Source organism: Lissotriton helveticus, chromosome 4_1 (assembly GCF_964261635.1).
Source record: "Lissotriton helveticus chromosome 4_1, aLisHel1.1, whole genome shotgun sequence".
Classification (NCBI taxonomy): domain Eukaryota; kingdom Metazoa; phylum Chordata; class Amphibia; order Caudata; family Salamandridae; genus Lissotriton; species Lissotriton helveticus.
Window position 1 is genome coordinate 1,306,088,584 of NC_136063.1, and position 25,981 is coordinate 1,306,114,564.

General features: G+C 46.0%; 1 protein-coding gene across 5 annotated transcripts in view; it reads right to left on the reverse strand.

Annotated features, from left to right (window-relative positions):
• The window catches only part of ZNF236 (zinc finger protein 236), a 1,196,152-nt gene that overhangs the window by 509,776 nt on the left and 660,395 nt on the right, over window positions 1–25,981 (reverse strand). The gene's annotated exons all lie outside the window — the stretch shown is intronic.

Consider the following 25,981-nt stretch of genomic DNA (forward strand, 5'->3'; position numbering starts at 1 on the left):
CAAAAACAAAAGGTAGTCTTTTTGTCCAAAACGTGCTAGATTTCACTGGGAAATTGAGGTGCGACCATGTTGCGTTTTGCGCTGTTTCATGTCGCAGCCACTATGCCTACCCACGCAAGTGAGGTACCATTTTTTTCGGGAGACCTGGGGGAACGCTGGGTGGGTGGAAATTTGTTGATCCACGCAGATTCCAGAACTTTCCACCACAGAAATGTGAGAAAAATGTGTTATTTTTGTCACATTTTTAGGTTTGCAAGGGATTCTGGGTAACAAAACCTGGGGGTAGGCAGACGAGTCACCCCATCCTGAATTCCCCTGGGTTTCTAGTTTTCAAAAATGTATAGGTTTGCTAGGTTTCCCTAGGTGCTGGCAGAGCTACGGCGCAGAAACAAAAGGTAGTCTTTTTGTCCAAAAAGTGCTAGATTTCACTGGGAAATTGAGGTGCGACCATGTTGCGTTTTGCGCTGTTTCATGTCGCAGCCACTATGCCTACCCACGCAAGTGAGGTACCATTTTTTTCAGGAGACCAGGGGGCACGCTGGGTGGGTGGAAATTTGTTGATCCACGCAGATTCCAGAACTTTCCACCACAGAAATGTGAGGAAAATGTGTTTTTTTTGTCAAATTTTTAGGTTTGCAAGGGATTCTGGGTAACAAAACCTGGGGGTAGGCAGACGAGTCACCCCATCCTGAATTCCCCTGGGTGTCTAGTTTTCAAATATGTTTAGGTTTGCTAGGTTTCCCTAGGTGCTGGCAGAGCTAGGGCGCAAAAACAAAAGGTAGTCTTTTTGTCCGAAAAGTGCAAGATTTCACTGGGAAATTGAGGTGCGACCATGTTGCGTTTTGCGCTGTTTCATGTGGCAGCCACCATGCCTACCCACGCAAGTGAGGTACCATTTTTTTCGGGAGACCTGGGGGCACGATGGGTGGGTGGAAATTTGTTGATCCACGCAGATTCCAGAACTTTCCTCCACAGAAATGTGAGGAAAATGTGTTTTTTTGGTCAAATTCTTAGCTTTGCAAGGGATTCTGGGTAACAAAACCTGGTGGTAGGCAGTCGAGTCACCCCATCCTGAATTCCCCTGGGTGTCTACTTTTCAAAAATGTATAGGTTTGCTAGGTTTCCCTAGGTGCCGGCAGAGCTAGGGTGCAAAAACTACAGGTAGGCACTTTGCCAAAAAAGGGTCAATTTGTAACTGCAAAATTTAGGTGTGACCACGTTGCATTTTGCACCGTTTCCTGTCGCAGGCACAAGGTCGACCCACACAAGTGAGGTACCGTTTTTATCGGGAGACTTGGGGTAATTCAGATTTGTAAATCAACTGTTATTACCAATTGAGCTTTCATGCATTTCTCCCTTTCAATGAAATACATTGTGTAAAAAAAAAAATCTTTTTGAAAAATGACCAATAATTCTCATGCTAGTATGAGTATTCCCAATTTTGAAAATGTGCAATTATATACTGTTTCTGAACTCTATAATTTGTACCCAATTCAGAAATACATAGGTGTCTTTCATACAGATTTTTCCATGTATACATTTTCCAGGACAAAGTGCTCTATACCCAGTAAATGAAAAAATACCATTGCAAGTTGCTGCTCAGTTTTTGGATCTGGGTTCGTCGGGTTCTTGGTGAAACTACAAGTCCTATATATCCCCACAACCAGGAAGGTCTAACGGATGTAACGGTATATTGCTTTCCAAGAGCTGTCAAAATTAGAAAAAGTTATAGGTGAAAACGTTGAGACAAAAGGCTGTTTTTTTCAACAAATTTTCAATTATTCCAATATTTAACTGTTAGTTTCTATAAAGAAACCTTCATGGATTTAGACAAATGACCCCTTTCTGAATTCAGAATTTTGTCTACTTTTCGAAAATGTACAGATTTCCAGGATCCATTATTGCTTTCAAACTCATTTCTACCATCAACTGGAAGGAGGTGGAAAGCTCTAAAAATAGCAAAAATAGGCTATGTCCCAGAAAAATGCCAAATCTGTGTGAAAAATTTCGCTTCTCTGACAAAAAACTGTCATTCCCTAAAAGCTGAGAAAATGGAGATTTCAGCCCCACAAACCCTTTTTTGATAAAATTTTCAGGGAAAAACCCAGAGGCTTTCATTTGCAGCCCGTTTTTCCCATTTTTCTGAAAAAAACAAAACAAATCACTATATTTTGGTTAATTTCTGGGACCCCTCCAAGGGAATCCACAAACCCTGGGCGCCTTTAGAATCCACATGATGTTGGAAGAAAAGGACGCAAATTTGGCGTGGATACCTTATGTGGTCAAAAAGTTACAAGGGCCTAAGCGCGCACTACCCCAAAACGCCAAAAAAAGCCTTAGCACAGGAGGGGAAAAGGCCTAGCAGCGAAGGAGTTAAAGGCCAAAAGGCCTTCGACTTAGACGGTATTGTTCTCGTTCGGTACTTCTTGACTCGACCAACCTCTCCATCTTGATCCGGTCGTCGACGCCGGCCGTTGGGCCTTTTCGGCGCCACGTGGGTCTTCTGTCGATGGAAAGGAGCCAGTTCAAAAGGTGCCCACAATGCCACTCCAAATTCCCGCATACTGACAAGCATACAGTATGCAACAAGTGCTTATCACCAGAGCACAACAAAGAAAATTGCCCAGCGTGTGCCCAATTCTATTCGAAGAAGACCATCCAGATTCAACGGGCCCCTAGGCAAGAGATGCAGCGGTCGGCACCGGAGAACATATTCGATGATGAACGTGACCTCCAAGAAGCGGCGGACTCGGACCTAGAGATCGTCACCGTTGAGGACCAGTCGGACTCCGACGACGAGATCCACTGGGGCAAATCGTGAGTACACAGCCCCCAACGCCGCTTAGCCCGAAACCGAAGAGCCCGGTCGAAGCATCGCCTAAAGGCCTTAGCCGAGATCGAAAAACACCTTCAGAAGCCCCGCCCTCCGGCTCGGCTCATAAGTCCAAATCAAAGCCTTCCGAAAGCCCAGGACCAAGTAACGTTCCCCCCAAGAAGGTCGTCGAACCCAAAAGGGCTGTCGAACCGAAGGTCGCCCACCAAAAAAAAAAAGTCGAGCCAAAAGTCGTTGAATCAAAGAAGGCCGTCGAGCCAAAGGTCGTCGAACAAAAGAAGGTCGACCAGCCAAAGGGCGTCGAGCCAAAGAAAGGGGCTGAACCACAAAAGGTCGTCCACCCCAAAAAGGTTATCGAGTCAAAAGCTATCGATCCAAAGAAAAGCCTCGACCCTAAACAGGTCATCGATCCGAAAACAGCACCCGATCCTAAAAAGAGTGCAACTAAACCAAAGCCAGTCGAACCGAAAAAAGGCATCGACTCGACCAAAGACACTGACCCTAAAAAAGGCGTCGAGCACAAAAAGAGGATCGACCCGAAAAAGGTTGTCGACTCAAATAAAGTCGCCGAACCAAAAAAGACTGCCAAACCAACAAAAGACGTCGAACCGAAAAAGGTTACCGACCCCAAACCGACAGTCGAGCCGAAAAAGACTCCAGAACCAAAGGCCCTTGAGCCAAAAGGTCACAAGAAAGTCAGTAAGCCAAAAACATCGGCGCCAAGGCCACGGACAGAGGAAGAGGAATTCTTCCATCCTGATCCAGAATCAGAGGAACAATCAAAACTGTATATAAACCCTGAAACCGGCAAAGTGACCATCTATTACCGGAAAAAGAGACCATTGGACACAGACACTACTTGCCCTGTACCACCAAAGAAAAAGGACTTCGGGACATCTCTCTCTAGGCCTTTTACTCCTCCTCCTTTCTATTCTAATATGCCTTTTGTGCCCTACTCTCCTACACACTCAGAATACAATGATGAGGATAACATGGGGGAAGATCCTCAGGAAGATTTTAATGACCCAGAGGATCCACAGGCTCAGGATGACACATGGGATGATCAAAATGATCCATATGAGACACACCCATCCCTGACACCTCCCCATACCCTACTAAGCAGTCGCCTACTGACAACACCATTGTGTTTAACCAACTGCTAGATAGGGCAGCAAAATACCACAAGGTCGACATGCACACTGGCCCAATAGCAGAAGATTTTCTATTTGACACTTTTCCAACCTCCGAGAAAAATGTCAGGACACTTCTGAGGTTACGTAGTTTTCGGCCCCGCTTCGCTACAGCCGCCATTTTGTGTTTAGTCGCCATTTTATGTTGCCTCACTCAGGCAGCACGGCTAACACGGTAAAATGGTCTTTCTGCCTTTTTCAGCTGCTCCATGTTTTTCTCGTTAAAGAACAACCTTTGTCCTTGTGTGCGATACGGATGTCAGGGTCTGGCCGAGTTCGCAAAGCCATGTCTAGACTGATTAATCCATGTCTTACTCCACTGTTTGGGTCCCACCATTCTTCTCTACCTTATCTTATTTAACTGGCCTTCACTATTCTCTTCGTGTGTTCTCTTGTTACATAGCCCTTCTTTTGAAGCATTCTACACATGTTTTGCCACCTGCAAAATGAATTACGGGCACTAGTGTTGATTAACCTGAGGGGAGGAGAGCATACGGGGTCTGAAAGGAGGGTGTGTTTTAGACATCCGATAGCTTGTTTTCGAACTATTCCTATTTGTCAGTTTTGTGTATATTGGGAGTTGTCATTGTAAACTTGTGTTGTATAATAGACTGTGCGCCACGGATTGAAGTGGCAGTCTCTTGAGAACCTACCTGTGTGGTACTTCTTAGATAACTGTGCTTAGCTGCAGCTAATAAAACTACTTTTCTACGCCTAACAGAGTGTCTCGTGTCTATGTCGGTCGAGGCAGGTGAACTCGGAAATCTTAGGCATGCCCTGCGCCGCCTTGCCCATAAGGCCAGGTTCTCCACTTCCTATGCTAAAAGGGGTACTAAAACACGCGCCAGACATATTCAAGGATCCAGCCAGGGCATGGGTGCTCAATCCCAGGGTTGAGAAAAAATATAAGGCGGACCCTACAGACCCTACCTACATTAAATCACAATTGCCTCTAGACTCAGTGGTGGTAGCAAACGCTCGCAAAAGAGCCAACTCGCAAACAACAGGAGACGCTCCACCTCCTGACAGAGTCTAAAATATTGGAGGCCTCAGGCAAAAGAGTGGCCTCACAAGCTGCTAATTCATGGAGGATCTCAAACACACAGGCTCTCCTAGCTCGCTATGATAGGGCGCACTACGACAGCTTGAAGGTTTACTGCAACACCTGCCAGAACCTTTCAAAGCTCAAGCTAGCGACCTCATACAGGAAGGCAAGTTTATAACGAATGCTTCCATTAAATGTGCACTAGACGCAGCCGACACAGCAGCCAGGTCAGTTAACACTAGTGTGTTACTACGCAGACACGCGTGGCTACGCATCTCTGGTTTTAAAACGAGGTGCAATCCACCATCCTTAACCAACCAGTTAATCAAGACTTCCTGTTTGGTCCTGCAGTAGATACCATTTTAGACAAAATGAAGAAAGATACTGAAACTGCAAAATCTATGGGCGTGCTGCAGTTTCATGAACATAGAGGTTCCTTTCGTCGGTCCTCCTACAGAGGCACCACAAGAGGCAACACTTCACAGACTTCCTCTGCATACAAAAGCAACACTCAAACCTCCTTCAATAAGGGCTCCAATAGGGGAGGTTACAGGGGCAATAATAACAAGGGCAGAGGACGTGGAGGCAATAACACCAGAGCCTCAACTGCCACCAAACAGTGACTTCATCACACTCCCTCCAGACCATTTAACACCAGTCGGAGGCAGAGTCAAACAGTTCCTACCAGTCTGGAATGCACTTACCACAGACAGGTGGGTGAGACAAATTATCCAGTATGGTTATTGCCTAGAACTCACTTCTACTCCACCAGACAAGCTGCGGTAGGCCAGGCTGTCCTTAAAACTCTTTTTCAGACTGCTGCAGCTGGTACAGGTGACCACCGCTAGAGGAGATACTGCTATACAGTCTATGCACAAGATATGAATTCAGCAGCCCACATGCCTCGAACGGAATATGCTACTTACCAGTATGCATCTGTTCTTGGCATGTAGGGCTGCTGACATTCATATCGCCCACCCTCCTCCCCGGTGCCTGTTGCAGCTGCAGGATTCTCTTTTGCATGGCCATCTCTTACTTAGTATACTCCATCTTTGCCACAATGGCGAAAAACAATCTGAGGATGGAGAAGATGCCCATGCGCACTGTAGTCCAGGGGAGGAGTCACCTATTTCGTGATACTTCGAAGACTCTTCCAGGACAACAAAGTGCAATCATCCGGACCCAACACTAGGCGGCGATCTATGCACAAGATATGAATGTCAGCAGCCCTACATGCCAAGAACAGATGCATACTGGTAAGTAGCATATTCCTTCTGAGCAGGGAAAGACCACAGGGCCTTTCCTGCCCCTGACTGCCAACCCCGCCCTGCATAGTCAAAGGATGGGGTATGCTGTGGAACATGTAGATCCTGGCTACCAAACCGCTGCAGGATGGGAACCCATGCTGTGCATCACCTCAAGCCCTACAAGGCTGACTGTTCCGAGCCAGTCTTCAGCAGCCAATTGTCGAGGCACTGGAATACCTATAGCCTCAACTATTAAAATGGGCTGCAACTGCTGCCATCATCTTTGTAAACACCCAGGGGGCAGAGGTGAGGTTGAATTCAGGAAAACAAACTGGAAGTGCTTCACACCACACTACAAACAGTTGATGTGATGGTAGGACACGTGCAAGGACAACTTCTGGTCCCCTCCATTTAAAGAAGCCAACATCTTGAACCAGTCCTTCCACAGGAAGGTATTCAGAAGTCGAACATCTAGAACTGGTCTTAGACCTTTTATTTTGGGCACCAAAATATTTAGGAATTGCACTCTTGGTCTTCTACATCTCCGGAACCCTCTCCATAGCCCCTTTTACCAATAGCGACTGAACTTCTTGCACAAGAATGGAGAGGCATAATCTGCTTAAGTATGAAAAAAACAGGCAGGATCGGGGTTAGAAGTGGTTTGGATTTGAATAGGAGGGTGTAACCTTGTTGCACTATCTGCAGCACCCACTGTCCACATTTAGAGCAAGTTATCCCTACAGGAAAGAAACCATACTGGTTGCACATGACCATGGGATTGAGAATCAAAGTGACCGCAGCTGTAGTAGGGGAGGAGGAAGAAAATGACAACTGTCCCTTCTGGTGGCATTCACAGCCTCTGGCTCCACTATGTCCTCCTGAGCCATGAAAGAGTTGTGTTGGCTGTTGTAATGGCTGTCTTTTGCCGATATGCAATACCTCTAGAGTGGGGGAGGAGGAACATGGGCGTTAAACTCGCTGCCGAGAGCTCTTCCTCCGCTCAGCTCCAGATCGAACTGGAATTCTCCAGTCACTGCCGGCAGCCTACTGATCGGAGTTGGAGGCTCCTGCAGCATATGTGCCAGCAGTGTGGTCTCCCATCGTTCCTATTGTTTAGACACTGCGCTGTTTACGACCTTGAAGCCGCCCCCGGACGGACCACAAAACGCTGCAGGATGGCGCCGCCAAGGTCATATGCTTTATAACACAGCAAGGGGGTAAGCAGCCCACCCAAGGCTCATGCTGAGATTAACCACACTGGCCCAGATAGAGCGCCTCAGCAGTGCCCGGAAAGCGACAAACAAGTGGCGGTTGGGCGCCCACTCCTAAAATTGCTTAGGTCTTGATCTGTAACCTATATCCTACAGGCAAATTCTATGGAGGCACCAGTCTTGGGGGATGAACCCTTGCTTGTGGACATGCTAATGGCTGCTGCACTGAAGGACACTACAGATTCCTAGACGATGACTTTAGAAAGCAACATTGTTGCAGGAGCTCCGGAGGAAGCCCAGGAAGATGCGACACTGTTGATACATAGCTGCAGCTTCTCTGCCTTAAAAGTCACAGAAGTTCCTATAAAGTCTTTACATGAGAGCCCCATGAAAGGATTATGTTACTTACCCAGTAAGCATCTGTTCTTGTCATACAGAACTGTAGATTCACATGCTTTGCATACTCCTGCCATCTAGTGTTGGGTCCGGATGTTTGCAAGTTGTTTTTCTTCTAAGAAGTTTTCCCAGTCATGAGGTAAGGCGACTCCTCCTTTCAGTGATAGTGCGCTTGGCACTTACTCCATTGTTAGATTGTTTTCCCTGTAATAGGGTGAGAATGGAGTAAGTGAGTAGTACAGAGATGTCCATGCATATGTAATGTAGTTAATGAAAACTGCAACAACTACAGGTGCCCGGAGAGGTGTGAGGGTGCATGTGAATCTACAGCTCTACATGCCAAGAAGAGATGCTTACTGGGTAATTAACATAATCCACATGCATTGCAGAGGCTATATATTGCAGTAATCTCCCAAAGCAGTGGCTAACCAGTAGATGTTGCAGTTGTTTGAAATAGTGTCCTTAGCACTGCTTGCCCTACATCGGCTTGTTGACGTGCTAACACATCCATACAATGGTGTTTGGTAAATCTGTGTGGTGTAGACCATGTTGCTGCCTTACAGATGTCAGCAATAGGAATGTTACCTAAAAGGCCATAGTTGCTCCTAATTTGCGAGTGAAGTGTGCTCTAGGAGGTATAGATAATGTTCTTTTAGCCTTAGCATAGCAAGTCTTAATGCATTTAATAATCCATCTCGAAATGCCAGATTTGGAGATAGGATTGCCTTTTTGAGGCGGAGCAAATGCAACAGATGTTTTGTCTTACGAAAACCTTTTGTCCTTTTAATATAGTACAATATTAGTCTTCTGACATCAATCTGCTATGGAATCAGGTTGAGGGAAGAACACAGTTAACTCAAGTGATTGGTTAAGATGAAAAGTAGAAACGACTTTAGGGAGGAATTTTGGATTAGTGCGAAGAACTACTCTATCTTACTGAAGTTGAAAGAAGGTTAATGCCTGTAGCTCACCAACTCTCCTTAATGAAGTGATAGCAATGAGGAAGGCAACCTTCTATGAAAGGAACTGTAAAGGACAATTGTGTAATGGTTCAAAAGGTGGACCCATGAGTCTTGCAAGCACAATGTTGAGATTCCACACAGGTGTTGGAGGTATTCTGGGTGTTATTACCCTTTTAAACCCTCCATAAAGGCTTGACTTACTGGAACTTTGAACAAATATACATGCTGTCTGTTTTGCAACTATGCGGCTGCTGCTGCAAGGTGCAATCTAATGGATGTGTAGGCTAGACCAGCTTTCTGTAGATGCAACTGATAACATATAATGATTTGTACAGAAGCATCTAGAGAATTAATTTTGCTGTTGTTACAATAGACAACAAATAGTTTCCATTTAGCTGCAAAACCAGCTCTGGTAGTAGTTTTTTTTGCTTCTTTAAGAATAGTCATACAATCTGGTGGCAAATTTAGGTATCCAAACTCTATAACTTCAGGAGCCAAATTGCTAAGTTGAGCTCCTTTCGGTTTGGGTGCCTGATTTCTCCATGGTTCTGAGTGAGAAGGCTGGAATTGAGATGTAGCTTTTGGTGTGGAACCACGGATAGCTCCAAGAGCGTGGTGAACCACGGTTGACGTGCCCATGTGGGAGCCACTAATATTAGCATGGGGGATGATTGCCTGAGCTTCCGAAGCAGCAAAAAGAAGCAGTGGGATGGGGGGAAAGCGTAGACAAATATCACCAATAGGGAGTTGCCTTTGGATAGAGGGTGTGGGAACCTGGAGGTGATGTTTGGGCGTTTTGTGTTGTTTAGTGTGGCAAACAGATCTATTTGTGGGACTCCCCATTTTTGGAAGTATGGAAGGAGAACTTGGGGATGAAGTTCCCACTTGTGTATTTGTTGTTTCTTTCTGCTCAGGAGGTCGGCTATTTGATTGTTCACTCCTGGGAGATGTTCGGCGCGAAGATGAATTCTGTGATGGATTGCCCATTGCCAAATTGTCTGAGAGAGGCGTGACAGTGTAGAGAGTATGTAGCCCCCCCCCCCCGTTTTTGTACGTAGTACATAGCTGTCACGTTCTCCGTGCGAACTAAGACAACTTTGCCTGTGAGGTGAGATTGAAAGGCTTTCAGCACAAAAAATACTGCTAGAAGTTCTAGGTAGTTGATGTGAAGACATTTGTGTTTGTTGTCCCAGAACCCCTGAATTGTATAGTTATGTAGATGGGTACCTCAACCTGTGAGAGATGTGTCTGCCGTTAGCACGATATGTGGAACAGGGTCGAAGAAGTGCAGCCCTTTTATAAATTTGGTGTGTTCCGCCACTGCTGAGAGCGATGGGTGCGGCTGTCTACCAACACTAGATCTGTTCATTGAACCTGTGACCGATTCCAGTGAGGTGCTAAGCATTCTTGTAGTGGACGCATGTGTATTCTTGCATGAGGCACTATTACAATGCATGATGCCATCATTCCTAGCAGTTGCATGAACGTTCTGTCTGGTAGGTGAAGGATACATACAGATGGTGCGCCTACTCTACCAACGCCCCAAGGTTCGGGTTAAGACAGGTAAGTTACTCTCAGATGCACTACGAATAAATCCGGGGACATGACAGGGGTGCCCACTGTTCCCATTGCTTTTCTCTCTCTCAATGGAACCCCTAGCGGTACTTCTTCGAGACAGCAGTGCAAATTGGGGCATACCGTTGGGTGACGGATTACATACAGTCTCCTTATATGCAGACAATCTATTATTGTACATAAGAAATTTACAAAATATACCCCAAAGCATCGCCAACACTTTCCGAAAATTTGAGAAAATGTCCGGGCTTCGAGTAAACTGGACAAAATCAGGAGTATACTTGTTTAGCAATAACATGACTGAAACAGATATAATTATCAATGGGACTATCCTGACCTGGTACCCAACCACTTTTAGATATCTGGAATCTACCTATACAGATCCCTTATTGACATACTCAACGGCAATCTCATGAGAGCCATCACTGCAATCAAAACGCAGGTACATTTCTGGAAAACCCTTCTATTGAGCGTAATGGGCCGCATTACCCTAACCAAGATGAGAATATTTCCAAGACTGTTTTACTATTTTTCAAATCTCCCTGTATATGTACCGGTCAAGATACTTAGGAACTTACCACTCCACTCCACTACCTAGCATCCCAACTAAAGTGGGTAGCAAAGTGGATGAGTGGCAAGAGTCTGGAAGACACTGCTACAACATCACCACCGTGGACACAATCTCAACTCTATCACCTATTCCATCCAATTACTCTACTTCCCCGCCCACCTCAAATGTATATTGAATTAGCTCACAGGTGTTATCGAAAGAGTCTTCAGCTAACACGTGACACACTCCCCTATGCCCCATTGATACCACTCGTAGGAACTCCTAGAGGCAGAGAGAAAGTGTCCAAAGTGGAACTGATGACTTGGCACGAGGCAGGACTAGAAACAGTGGAGGGTCTATATGGAGGGGGCAATCTTAACTTTTGAAACATTTGCTATGGAAAATGATATCCCTACAGGTCAATTTCTCCTACACGCTGCTATAACGCAGACTCTGACAACGGCCTGGGGAGATATGACACCTGAACCACAAACGCATCAGCTCATACGATACTTGCACATCATGGGTGAGGGTTTGCACGTGGTCCGTTGGTTGGTGGAAGCTCTCCTTGCGCACACACTGAAACCACGGACGAGTCTCTGCGAGAGATGGGCTGAAGATAGGGGGCAACCATGGACAGATAAGGAATGGGACACGATTATCGATGGCCCTACATACATGCGCGTAGTTCGAGATTTAAGCTCATACAGACATATATACTACATAGGGTGTACCTCTCCCCAGAAAAAGGAATATGCTACTTACCAGTATGCATCTGTTCTTGGCATGTAGGGCTGCTGACATTTATATCTATGCATAGATCGCCGCCTAGTGTTGGGTCCGGATGATTGCACATTGTTGTCCTGGAAGAGTTTTCGAAGTATCACGAGATAGGTGGCTCCTCCCTGGACCACAGTGCGCATGGGCATCCCCTCCATGCTCAGATTGTATTTCGCCATTGTGGCAGAGATGGAGTGTGATATAGTAAGTGATGGCCATGCGTAAGAATAAGTATGTAAATTTTGAATGCTACAGCTGCGACAGGCACCGGGGAGGAGGGCGGGCGATATAAATGTCAGCAGCCCTACATGCCAAGAACAGATGCATACTGGTAAGTAGCATATTCCGTTTGAGGCATGTGGGCTGCTGAATTTATATCTATGCATAGAATAAATAATAGTACCCTCCTTAGCGGCGGTTGCCCGTGCCAGCTGCAGCAGTCTGAAAAAGAGTGCTGAGAAGAGCCTGACCTACAGCAGCTTGCTGTTTGGAGTGTACATCCACGCAGTAGTGTTTGGTGAATGTGTGTATGGTGGTCCATGTGGCTGCTCTACATATGTCCTCTAGAGGGAAGTTACCTAGGAAAGCCATAGATGCCCCCAACTTGCGTGTGGAATGCGCTCTTGGGGGAACTGTTAACGTGCGTTTAGCCTTTTGATAACAGATCTGGATGCATTTAACAATCCATCTGGCTATGCCTGATTTAGAAATGGGGTTGTCCTTGTGCTGTGGAGAGAAGGCAACAAACAGTTGTTTAGTTTTCCTGAAATCCTTAGTCCTGTCTATGTAATACAGGAGAGCCCTTTTGACATCTAGTGTGTGCAGTGCTCTGTCTGCCACTGAATCAGGATTTGGGAAGAATACAGGTAGTTCAATAGTTTGGTTGATGTGGAACTGTGACACTACCTTGGGCATGAATTTAGGGTTGGTGCGCAGCACAACCCTATTAGCATGATTCTGAATGAAAGGTTCCTGAATAGTGAGGGCTTGCAGTTCGCTAACTCGTCTTAGCGACGTAATTGCCACCAGAAAAGCCACTTTCCATGTAAGAAATTGTATTTCACAAGAGTGAAGAGGCTCAAATGGTGGGCCCATGAGCCTGGTGAGGACTATGTTGAGGTTCCAGACAGGCGAAGGCGGGTTACTTGGAGGAATGACCCTTTTAAGTCCCTCTACAAAAGCTTTAATGGCTGGTACTCTGAAAAGGGCTAGGTGCTGCCTATTCTGAAGATAAGCTGCCATTGCTGCTAAATGTATCCTGATGGAACTATACGCTAGATTACATTTGTATAGGTGCAGCAAGTAACCTATGATGTTTTGCGTGGAAGCATCAAGTGGATTTATGTTATTATTGGAGCAATAGATAACAAAACGCTTCCATTTTGCTGCGTAGCAGGCCCTGGTGGTAGGTCGCCTAGCCTCCTTTATGATGTCCATGCAGTCAGGAGGCAGGTTTAAGTAGCCAAACTCTATGACTTCAGGAGCCATATTGCAAGGCTCAACTGCTGCGGATCCGGGTGCTGAATGTCTCCATGGCTCTGAGTGAGGAGACTGGGTGTGAGTCTGAGGCGCTCGTGGGGAACCACGGAGAGTTCGAGGAACGTGGTGTACCACGCTTGCCTTGCCCACATTGGAGCAACCAGGATGAGCGTCATGGAGTGTTGCCTCAGTTTGCGTGCCACTAGACGTATGAGTGGAGCTGGAGGAAGGCGTACGCAAATCTGTTCGACCAGTTCATCCATATCGCATTGCCCTGAGACTGCGGGTGTGGGAACCTGGCGGCGAAGGTGCGGCATTTTCCGTTTTCGTGTGTGGCGAAGAGGTCTATCTCTGGATGACCCCACCGTTGGAAGTAAGGCTGGAGCACCGAGGGGTGCATCTCCCACTCGTGCATCTGGTGACTGTGCCTGCTGAGCAAGTCCGCTATCTGGTTGTCCTGCCCTGGGAGGTGTTCCGCCATGAGGAACATGTTCCTTTGAATGGCCCACTTCCACATGCATTGAGCTAGGTGTGACAATTGTGGAGAGTGTGTCCCCCCCTTGCTTCTGGATGTAGTACATCGCAGTCATGTTGTCCGTCCGGATCAACACAACTTTGTTGCAGAGATGCAATTTGAACGCCTTCATCGCCATGAAGATCGCCATCAGTTCTAGCAGGTTGATGTGCATCTTCTGCTGTTGCGGTGTCCAGAGTCCCTGCACTGTGTAATGGAGGACATGCGCTCCCCAGCCCTGGAGGGATGCGTCCGTCGTCAGCACTATTTGTGGTACAGGCTCTTGGAACGGTCGTCCCCTGCAAAGGTTTTGTGTGTTCCACCAATGCAGAGAGTTGTATGCACGACCGGTCACAAACACTAGGTCTTTCAGTTGTCCTTGAGCCTGGTTCCACTGACGCACTAAGCATTTCTGGAGCGGACGCATGTGTAGCCTGGAGTGCGGGACTATAAAGATGCAAGATGCCATCATGCCTATTCGCTGCATGAACACTTGCGCTGTGAGGTAGTGTTGTGGCCTGAATTTCTGAATCAGCACCTGCATGCTGTTGACTCTCGCTAAGTTGGGGCGCGCTGTGGCAGCGAGCGTGTTTATTTCTGCTCCTAGGTACTGCTGTACTTGTGCGGGCTGTAAATGGGACTTTTGGTAGTTGAGCGAAAATCCCAGACTGTGTAGGAGGTGGATTGTGCGTGACATGTGGTCGGCACACTGCTGGGCTGACTGTGCTTGCACTAGCCAGTCGTCTAGATACGGATAGACATGGATGTGCTGTCTCCGAAGATGCGCGGCCACTGTCGCTAGACACTTTGTAAACACTCTGGGGGCTGTAGTGACCCCGAAAGGCAGGACCTTGAACTGGTAATGCTGATTGTTGATGGTGAACCTGAGATATTTCCTGTGACTGGTGTGAATGGAAATGTGGAAATAGGCATCCTTTAGATCTAAGGTTGCTAGGAAATCTCCTTGCCTGAGCAACGGCAGAACTTGCTGTAACGTGAGCATGTGAAAGTGTTCTGATAGGTTAAGGGGCCTGAGGTCTAGGATGGGCCTGAGGGAACCGTCCTTTTTTGGGAACCAGAAGTACAGAGAGTACACTCCTGTTCCTTGTTGTTCCACAGGCACGAGCTCTATGGCCCCTTTTTGCAGCATGGAGATGACTTCTTGCTGCAATAAGTGCATGTGCTCTGCGGACATAGGACGGTGCCGTGGTGGTATGCTGGGTGGAGTGGAAGTGAGCTCTAGACAATAGCCGTGTTGAATAAGTTGTCTCACCCACCTGTCCGTGGTTATGCTCTCCCAGACTGGCAGGAACTGCTGGAGTCTCCCCCCGACCGGTGTTATATGGGTGGGGGGCAGTGACAAGACGTCACTGTTTGTTAGTGGCGGAGGACCTGGTGCTATTATTTCCACGTCCTCTGCCTTTGGTGCTGTTACCACGGTATCCACCCCTATTGTTTTTGTTATAGGCGGTCTGCGAGCCTCCTTTGATGTACTGTGCTTGTTGTGACGCTTGTCCTCTCTAGGCTCCCCTGTTACCGGAGCGACAAAAGGAACCGCCCCTGAACTGCTGAGACTGCAGAGCCCCCATGGATTTCGCAGTTTCAGTGTCCTTTTTAATCTTCTCAAGAGTGGTGTCTACTTCTGGACCGAAGAGGAAGTCAGGGTTTACTGGCTGATTGAGCAGGTTAGTCTGGATTTCTGATTTAAAACCAGAGATGCGGAGCCAGGCATGCCTCCTTAGCATAACGCTAGTGTTAATGGCCCTAGCTGCTGTGTCTGCTGCATCTAACGCGCACTTAATGGACGCGTTGGAAATTAGCTTGCCCTCCTGTATACGCATTTCTGCTCCCTCCTTATAAGTATCCGGCAGGTGTTGAAGGAGCTGCTCAAAAGTGTCGTAGTGTGCCCTGTCATATCTTGCTAACAGGGCTTGTGTATTGGAGATCCTCCAAATATTAGCAGCTTGAGCAGCCACACGTTTCCCAGAGGCTTCGAAGATCTTGGATTCTTTGTCTGGGGGAGGAGCATCACCCGTTGTTTGCGAGTTTGCCCTATTGCGAGCATTAGCCACCACTAAGGAGTCTAGAGGGAGTTGGCCCTTGATGTAGGTAGGGTCCACTGGTGCAGGCCGGTACTTCCGTTCGATTCTTGGGTTCACCACCCTTGCTTTAGTGGGCTCTTTAAAAATGTCACTGGCATGTTTGACCACACCCTTGAGCATAGGTAGGAGTTTTTACTGATCTCTCTGATGTTGAGAAAGTATCAAAAAGGAAGTCCTCTTCCACAGGGTCAGCATGCATATCTACGTCATGGTTATGTGCCGCCCTTTCAATGAGCGCGTTGAACGCAGCAGTGTCCTCAGCAGGGGAAGTTTTGACTGCATATGACTGAGTGTCAGGGGTGGTGTGAGGTTCATCGGGGTCAACAGTGTCAGCCCATGGCTGTGACTCATCTTGATCAGTGTCCATAGGGTAGTTAAACTGCTCCTCATTGTCCCCTTCCTCCACCTCCTCAGTGACTGCTGTAGGTGAGTAGGAATAGCCTTGCCCATATGTGTGTATAGGCTCAAAAAGAATTGGAGAGGTAGTGGAGTCTCTCTTTTTCTTGAGTGGTATTTTGTAAGGCTCCATAGGTGTTTCAGGCCTGATTTTCCGTTTGTAAACAGTGAGCCTGCCTGATTCTGAGTCAATGTATAACTTTGACTGTTCATTGTAGCTCGGTGGCTGGTACTGAACGGTGTCGGTCCGAGGCTTGTCGGATGCAGCTACTGACGTGGACTTGGATGAGTCCGTAGCTTTTTGGACTTGCACAGCCTTAGGTCTTGCTGTTGGTGGGAGTCCGTATTTGATAGGCGCCAAAGGCGTTGATGACGGATCGACTTGCTTCGAAGACTTCGACTTCGATCCGCCGGACTCCGACTGTTCCGCGTGCTTGTGCTTTTTCGTCGACTCGACGCGTTGCTGCGGAGTGGGGACGCTTGTGCTGGTAGCGGAGGTGTGTTCTTTCGAGCCGATGGTGGTTCTCGGCTCGAAGGCCTTGAGTAGGTGCGGCTTTTGGACCTTCGGATCGACGGTCTTTTGGGCCTTGAGCCCCTTAGAAGAGTCGCCATCTTTGGAGCTGGGCTTCGGCGCCGACGTCAACGTGAGCGTGATGTGTTTAACGGCAGACACAGTCTTTGTCGCTCTGATCTTCGGGTCGACGCCCCCTGTCGACTCCGAGGGGTCGAGCACCTGTTTTGACTTGGACGTCTCCGAAGTCTTCGAGCCGAATGCTGTTTCCAACAGTTTCGGTTTTGTTTTTGGATCTTTTGATTTCAGTTTCGATTTCTCCACTAAGAGTGGTCGATCGACCGATGGCTCATCAGAAATGTTCTTAGTCGGGCCTTGAAGCGAGACTAGAGAACGGTGTCGAAGATCTTGGCTAAGGCCTTCCGGCGATGCCTCGACCTGAGCCATGGAAGAGTCTGTATGAGGCCCCGCTACTGCGGTTGGGCCTAGCTCCTCGCTTGAGTCGTCGTCGACGGCTCCAAGAGGTTGTGCGTCTTCTCCTACCTCGATGATGTCTTCATCATGGACGTAGAGTTGTTCCTCGTCCTCGTTATAGGTAGAGTCTTGTTCCGACGCGGGGTCCGATTGTTCAGGTTTGTCGTATTGTACTATGTCGGTGTCATCACCACCGAAGATGTTTTCCGGGTCTGGTGCCGATTCACGCGCCGACTGTGGTGCAGCGCGTCGAATACGGAGAGATTTCTTCGACCTGAACTTCGAACAGGCCATGCAGCTGGTGAAAGACATTTGTTGCACACCCGGTGCACGTCGATGTGGGGATATTTAGAGTTACAGACGGGGCATCGCTTGAACGGGCTCCGTTCCATCGCCGATCGTCGACGGGCCTTGGCGTCGAAGACTAAAAGTCTTCCGAAGTCGAGTTCAAAGAACAGGAAAGCTAAAAGGCACCGAACGAAAGACGATACCGACGCCTCTAAGGCCTTTTGGCCCCGAAAAAGAGTAACTATTACAAATTCCGAACTTGAGCTAAGAAGTACATCCGAACCCAATGGCGGAAAAAAATAATCTGAGCATGGAGGGGATGCCCATGCGCACTCTAGTCCAGGGAGGAGCCACCTATCTCGTGATACTTCGAAAACTCCTCCAGGACAACAATGTGTAATCATCCGGACCCAACACTAGGCGGCGATCTATGCATAGATATAAATTCAGCAGCCCACATGCCTCGAACATAAATAAATACTTCAATATCACTCCCTCTTCCTGCCCAAGGTGCCAACTGGCTGATGCCGATCTTTTACATATGCTGTGGTCCTGCACCTCACTTCAGCCGTATTGGCATGTAGTTACGGAGACATTAACGAAGTGCACCAAGATGCCACTACAGTACACATGGGAAATTTGCATATTAGGACTATATCAGCGGACGAAATAAAAAGTAACTACCAGATTCAGGGATCTAGGATTAATAATGGCAAAGCGCCTAATCACGAAGAGATGGAAACACAGCGACTCCCCAACACTAGTCAGCTGGGTGAAATCCCTCACAGTGTGGACGCAGGCTGGGAGTACTACATTACATAGAGAAGAAACAGCAGGATTACGCAAGTATCCAATAACGCAGTCCTGGGACGTCATCCTTAAAACGCTCATGCATCCAGACAACACAGATAGTCCTGCATCTACACAACCACCCAGTGACATTGATGAAGCTGCGGGCCACTAGATGCCCCCCTCGCCACAAACGCCCTAGCGAGATACCCTCTTTCCTCAGCACATAATATGCAGTCAGTCATCCCCGTGATACCTCAAGGGCGATGGCTACATCACAACTCTTCTCAAATTCCTATAGAAACACTAGTCAAGCACAGGCTTCAACACAAAAATCCCAGTCCACCCGCACAAAGCACTAGATGGCGTTCATTTAACATTTTGTTTTTTTATTGTTTTGTTTTTCCAATTTATATTTCTTTCTTTGCACAAAATAATAATGTATTATCTCTTAGTCTAAACACCACTGCAAATTATTAGATCATTACGCAACACAGCAATACTTAAATACAGACCGCTTATAACCTAGCACTCCAACAACACATTTTACAGCTGGGAATTGCATTTCAAATATTAATATGCAAAGCAGCGGTGTCTATTGTAATTAGAGGCAATAGGTTGCGAATAAGAGTTACAAAGCACATTTACTAACATGGAGATGCAGTTGCAAGCGATGCTTTTGCACGTAATAACTTGTTTACTATTGAAATTCATATTTAGCTGTACTCTCAGAAATACAGATATCTTATTGTGATAATGTATGATTGGTTCAATATATCATGTTTGTATTAAAAAAAAATCAATAAAAGATTCAAAACAAAAAATTAAGATTCTTTCTGGTAGGTATTGGTTGGCCTGAAACGAATACAAGACTTTGAATATTTTGAATTCTGGTTGCATTGGGAGTGGCTAGAGCAGTATGAGTGCTGAGCGTTGCTTCTAGATAGGACTGTATTTGTAAAGGTTGAAGATGACATTTTTGCATATTGACCGTAAAACCCAATTGGTGAAGTAGTACTAACGTAGTCTGTGTGTGCTTCTGGTGTGTGCTGGCTTTGATGAGCCAATCATCTAGATTTGGGAAGACATGTATCTATTGTCTTCTGAGATGAGCTGCTACTACTGCTAGGCATTTTGTAAACACTCGGTGTAGTAGTTACTCCAAATGGGAGTACTTTGCACTGATAGTGTTTTCCTGCTTTCACAAATCTGAGATATTTGCAATGAGCTGGATGGACCGGAATGCTAAAGTATGCGTCTTTTAAGTGTAGGGTGGACATAGAATCGCCTTGCTGTAGAAGTGGAAGCACTTGTTGAAGTGTTACCATACGAAAGTGTTCTGACAATATGTACCGGTTTAACGCTCTTGGATCAAAAATTGGTATATAGGAGCTTTTGGGTATTAGAAAATACAGAGAGTAAACTCCTGAACCTTGATACTGTAACGGTACTGGTTCTATTGCCCCTTTTGTCAATAGAGATTGTGCTCTGACAAGAGTTTGTGAATGAGAGATGGAATATTTAGAGGATTGGTGGTAAGCTCCAGGCAATAGCCAGGTCAGATAATGTCAATCACCCATTTGTCTGATAGTATGGATAGCCAAACGGGGAGGAATTGTTGAAGTCTTCACCCGACAGGTGTTAAGTGATCGGGGTGGAGTAAGGGCAAGTCACTGCTTGTAGGTGGAAGGGGAGCTACGCGTTGTGGCGCCTTTATCCCTACCATTGAAATGGTTTCCTCTGTACCCTCTTCTATAAAAACCTCTACAGGGAGAGGGTTGTGTGTTGGATTTGTAAGAGGTAGTATTAGGGTCTGAGAATGAGCTTTTGGACCCTGCTCTGTAAAAGGAGAGGTGAAAGGAACCAATGTTTGATGGTGATTGGAGAACTTCCATAGACTTCGCCACTTCTGTATCTTTCTTCATTTTATTTTAAGGCCACGTCAACCTGAGGTCCAAAAATATGTTGTTTGTCATATGGCGTGTTTAAAATGGACTACTTGAACTTCAGGTTTAAACCCTGAAATCCTAAGCCAGGCATGTGTTTGTCGGAGAAGGCTGGTGTTAATTCCCCTCACTGCAGTGTCAGCAGCATCTAAAGCACATCTTATAGAAGAGTTAGAAAGGAGTTTGCCTTCCTGCCGGACTCCTGTGCTTTAATTTTGTGTTTTTGTGTTCATCTGGGAGATATTGAAGTTGTTGTTCCATCTCGTTCCAGTGTGCCCTATCATACATAGATAGTAGGCTATGTGTGTTCGCAATACGCCAGTGATTAAATACTTGAGACGCCACTTCTTTTCCCAGATGCATCAATTAATTTAGACTCCTTGTCTGGAGGAGGTGCATCAGCAGAGGTTTGTGAGGTTGCTCTCGTACGAGCATTAGAGACCACTAACGAGTCCAGAAGCAATTGTCCCTTTATAAAAACCGTATCAGATGGCGTGGGTTTATATTTCTTATCAACCCTTGGAGTCAAAACATGGGCTTGCACAAGATCTTTAAATATTTCGTCAGCATGTCTCATCATACCTTTTAACATCGAAAGACTCTCAGTCTTATGTGTAGAGCTTAGAGTGTCAATTATAAAAATCTTCCTCCAAAGATTCTTTATGTAATGCAACCCCATGATACTCTGTAGCTCTACAAATAAGCTTTTGGTAAGCTACATTTTCATCTGGTGGTAATGGCTTTGCAGGGAATAGATCCGGGTCAGTGTTCATGGGAGGATCAATAGTGTAATCATTCCATGGATCTATAGGCAAATGCGTATTGTCATCATCCTGATTATCATCTATATCAGGTTGTGTATGAGGAGACCACTGAGGTGTTATAGGTAAAGGATTTGATCTTGGCAAATGTGGCGAAGATGGTGGAGGGGATTGTGGGTCAGGAAGAATAGGACTAGCCAGAGGTGGTGCCAAAGCCTTATGCTTGGTGGAAGTGGTCTTGTGGGGTAAAGGGCATTAGTACTCACTGTACCCTGTCCCGGAGGCACGTCTTCAGACTCCAAGTCAATCTCCAGTTCAGAATCCGATCCTGCCACAGAGAATGCTGCTTCCTCTTCTGCTGCAGATGCCTCTTCATGCTCTGATTCATCTCCGAAAATATACGGAGTATGTTGAATGCTTTTGTGTAGCATTTCTCCTCATCGAGCCCGACGATTGTGTGGAGTCTTTTTCGACTGGAAAGACTTACAGGTGTCACAGTCTTCTTCCTTGTGCTCCTGCGAAAGGCACAAGTTACAAACTTTATGTAGGTCGGTGCGAGGGTATTTGGAGTGGCACCAAGGCCAGAATTGAAACAATGTCCGTTTCATCGGCAGAAGGGTAGACTGATGCGACTAGGCCCGAAGGCCGCCTACAATGTTTCCAACCAAAGATAGTGTTTCCTGATTGAAAGGATACCCGGAGAATAGAGAAACGGGTACGGGAACAATATTGTTGAGGGTACAGTGGATTGCGCACCAAGGGGAACCCAAAGGCAGTTTCGACCACGAGAGCAGCAATACACGTCTCAACCCGATGGCGGCAAAAACAATCTAACAATAGAGTCGATGCCCATGCGCACTATCACCGAAAGGAGGAGTACCTTACCTCGTGACTGGAAAAACCTCTTCGAAGAAAAACAACTTACAAATTTCCGGACCCAACACTAGATGGCCAGGGTATGCAAAGCATGTGTATCTACAGCACGCATGCCTCGAACCAGATGTCTTCAGGACATGGGCCAAACCATGAGTACCGAGGGGCTACTCATGTCACTGAGGCACTATTGGGAGCTTATCTGGTGTTATGCACAAATCAGATGGAAAGACCCTCAGTTTTCTACCTCATCACCTGCAGCCACAGTTTCAGACTCCACACAAGTGCCTTAACCAAGCATGGATACGCCTTATGTAGTTATTAATAAGGGCACTAATTGAGCACAATAGAGGGGACAGCGGCAGAGATTGCTGCAGAAGATGTGGTAAAATCTGGTGTGGCTACTTCATTGAAACAGCATAATCAGCAAATCAAAAGAATATAAGGTAGCGCGAAGAAACTTCAAAATGCCTCTACAAGGGAGCAGCGTGGCAAATTAACTCCCTCACTGCAGATGAGTCGGACTGTGAGTAATAGTGCCAAAGGCAGTCCACTGCAGCACTGGATCATCTCAAACGGGAGAGGTGAACGCTCTTATTTCGCACTTATCCTCTGTTCAGGTGGAATCTCACAAGCAGGCAAAGACAAGAAAGCATGGGCCTGCTGAGCCTCGCTCTTCAACCTATAGAAGCTCAAAAAACTCTGCTCCTTCTGAGACTTGATATACTTTACCTGCTGCAGGCTCAGCGGAAAATAAACATTACGCCCAAGTCTGAGGAGACAATGCAACTATCCAGCGATCATTGGCTGAAGTTACCTGTAAAGTGTCAGCCATCTCTACAGATGTGGTTGAACTCCAGCAACATGTCTGTCACAGAAGATGTGGGACCAGCAGCAAACAAATTCTATTATGGGACATGAACGCCATTTGGATTCGATGCAATCTAACATTGATGACTTGGACAATCGACAGATATGTAACAACCTTCACGTGTTTGGTTTACCGGAAGGGAACGAAGGTGGTGATCCCTGCCAATTTATGGTGCAGCTGTTTTGGAAAGCATTTCCCGAACGTTCGGATTAGGACATGGACTCAGCTGTCAATTGGTGGGGGAGAGAGGTGGGGTCTGATGGGGGATAAAATAAGTCAAAATGATCATACCTTATTACATCATCTGATATTTTCTTTTGTCAAACTGCGAGGTGGAGTGCTTCCTCGGTTGTGGGGCTGCTTCTTTAAACTGATGAGATTGGGATTTTTTTCAAATGGGTACACTTAAATGCAGGTGCTGGAATGTTTCTGGCCTAAATTGGTCCAGCAAATGGCAACTAGCCTTTGAAGAAATCAAAATGTATAAGCCTCATCTAGTATCTCTAACTCAGATGCATTTGGCCTATAAGGATAGATCACTACTTAAACATTTTGGATGCAACGTTAGTACTTGTACATCACAATCGGTTTCTAAGTGGGGGGTAGCCATTCTGGCTGACAGAATTTTAGAATACAAGGTATTAAAATACGGCTGTGGATCCTAGAGGCCGATGGAGGATTGCACAGCTGCTGTATGGCATAAAATGTGTTCTGCACAGTGTACGGGCTGAATGTTGATGAGCCGGACATTTTGGACAGGCTATCTCTCGAGTTACTGGAGTTGTCAGATGAACTCCTGGTCCTGGACTATAGTATTGATTTCACAAACCACCGGGCCTCTCCCCCAATCGTGAAAACTAGGGGCCTTCAATCTTCTCGCATACATGGTCTGAGTGATGTATGGAGGGCATCATACACATCTGTGCCAGGATGCATATCTATTATTCAGCCTGCATAGGCACTATTCCAGGATTGACATGGTTTTTGCTACTGGTAGGTTTTTTTTACAAGCCGCAAGTATGGAAGTGTTTCCAAAAGTTACTTTGGATCACAATCCTTTAGTGTTACTCGTTCAACTACACACTGCAAGAAATCACAGGCGCCCGTTCTCTTTTCCCCACTATTTACTATCAAACTCAGGGTATATCCAGTCGATGTCAAAAGCCTTTACTAAGTTTGCTCTAATCAATACCGGGACGGCATCTTCGCCACTTGAGTGGGATGCAATGAAGACTTTTATAAGGGGCGTTACACAACAGTTTGTCCTCAGTAAAAATACAGCTAACTTAATCAAAGCACGATCACTTTGTCAGCTGATCACGCAATTAGAACATTCACATGCTTGTGAAATTGTAAATGGGGGGCCTGATCAACAGAAACTATATTTCTCCTTAGCTGAAGATCAGTCACCTTGGGGAGGACACTGAAACAGAAGGCTGCAGCAAGTTACAGTGGGAATAAGACCCTTCAATATGAGCATGGAAAGCCGGTTAGACGCATGTTGGCTATTAGATATCAAATTGTAGATAGGAATTCCAAGAGCTTTATTTACTCTATTAAAGGTGATAATGGTTTGGGACATACCCGTCCACAGGCAATTGCGGAACAATTATCGGATTTGTATCAGGGTCTTTATAGTTAGCCGGAAACATCTGATGCTACAGGGCTTAGACAATACCTTCAGGGCTGGGGCTTGCCTACTCTTAGTGACATACACATCTCTGTTCTTCAGGAAGATATAACTCTAAATGAAATTATGTTAGCTTTATCAGCACTACGGTTTTGCAAAGCGGTAGGTGATGCTGCAATAACGTTAGAATTTTACAAAACATTAAAGGATATCGTTATTCCCCCTTTGATTAAAGTCATCTAATATACTGTGGCTAGTGGAGAAGTGCCTAATTCTTGGAACATGACCAATACAGTCATCTTTCTAAAGAAAGGTAAACCACCGGAGGAAAGAGACTCATATCGCTCTACATCTCCTACTAATGCCGATGCAAACATATCTGCAAAGATTCTTGAAGTCTGTCTTACCCCCTTATTTCTGGGCCTGAGTCGCGACGCAGATCAAAGCTATCTAGGCAGCAAGCTTCTACTAACCGTGACATTTCAGAAATATCTTTCCATTTCTGCCTAGCCACCGTCATGATCAAGTATTCCCAAGCCTGTATCCGGTCAGGGATCAACTACTGTAACATTGTGGACCTGGTTTTATTGCATTCCTCTCTAAGACAACTGAATAGGATTCAAAAGTTTGCAGCCCTGCTATAAAGCAATATGTATTGTATGTTTTACCATGTGTCTTAAGCAAGATTCCTCCTTCAACGGCTCCTAATGAAAGTATTATTTTCAAAACATTCTCCCTTATACACAGAAGCTTCTTTGACGCATTAAGTTCACCTCTTTAGCAACACTTCTCCTGTTACAGCTCCTTGAGATATTTGTGCTCAAACTCTCAGTTTCTGTTTGTGATTCCCTGTATCAAACAATCTCCAACAGTCAGCAGCTCTCTCCAACTCTGGAGTAGTCTCCCTCCACACAGAGAGCATTCAATCTTACCAAACTTACAGAAAGGCGGTAAAAGCTGGACTTCTATGCCAGTTTACCTCCTTTCCGGTCTTCTCCTTCTCCCTTATTTCGCTTGGCAGTTATGTTTTTATTTTTCTCAGCACCAACATGGCAGTGTTGGAGAACACGTGCCTAAAATATCTCTCACAATCATAAAAACTAAAGAGAAAACAAAACATATTAACAAAAAATTGTAAATATATGCTTGATAGCTCAGTTCAACACAGTAAAATGACCAATCTTGGAATTGTGAATAGTCCAATGTGCCAGCCTTTGAAAGTAGCAAAATGATTTGGCAGGCATTTCAACTTTAGGAATAGATCAATACTGCATGTATGAATTTCTTTTTTACCTGCATAGATTTATGCCACAAATATCTGCAAAGGGGAAAAAAACGTCCTAGCATTCTTTGTGGAGCTGTCAAAGTAATCATGTGGGCAACAACCATCCCCGACATAGGTATATCCCTGAAGAACAGACTTGACACTCAAGTGATGTGTGTGTCCATTCACAGCAAAGGTTAAATATAAAAATATCTTAGCCCAAAACTGAAATTAACAAAGCCCAACCATGAACACAATTTTCAAAGGACAATAATAAGCTATTAAATTCGACAA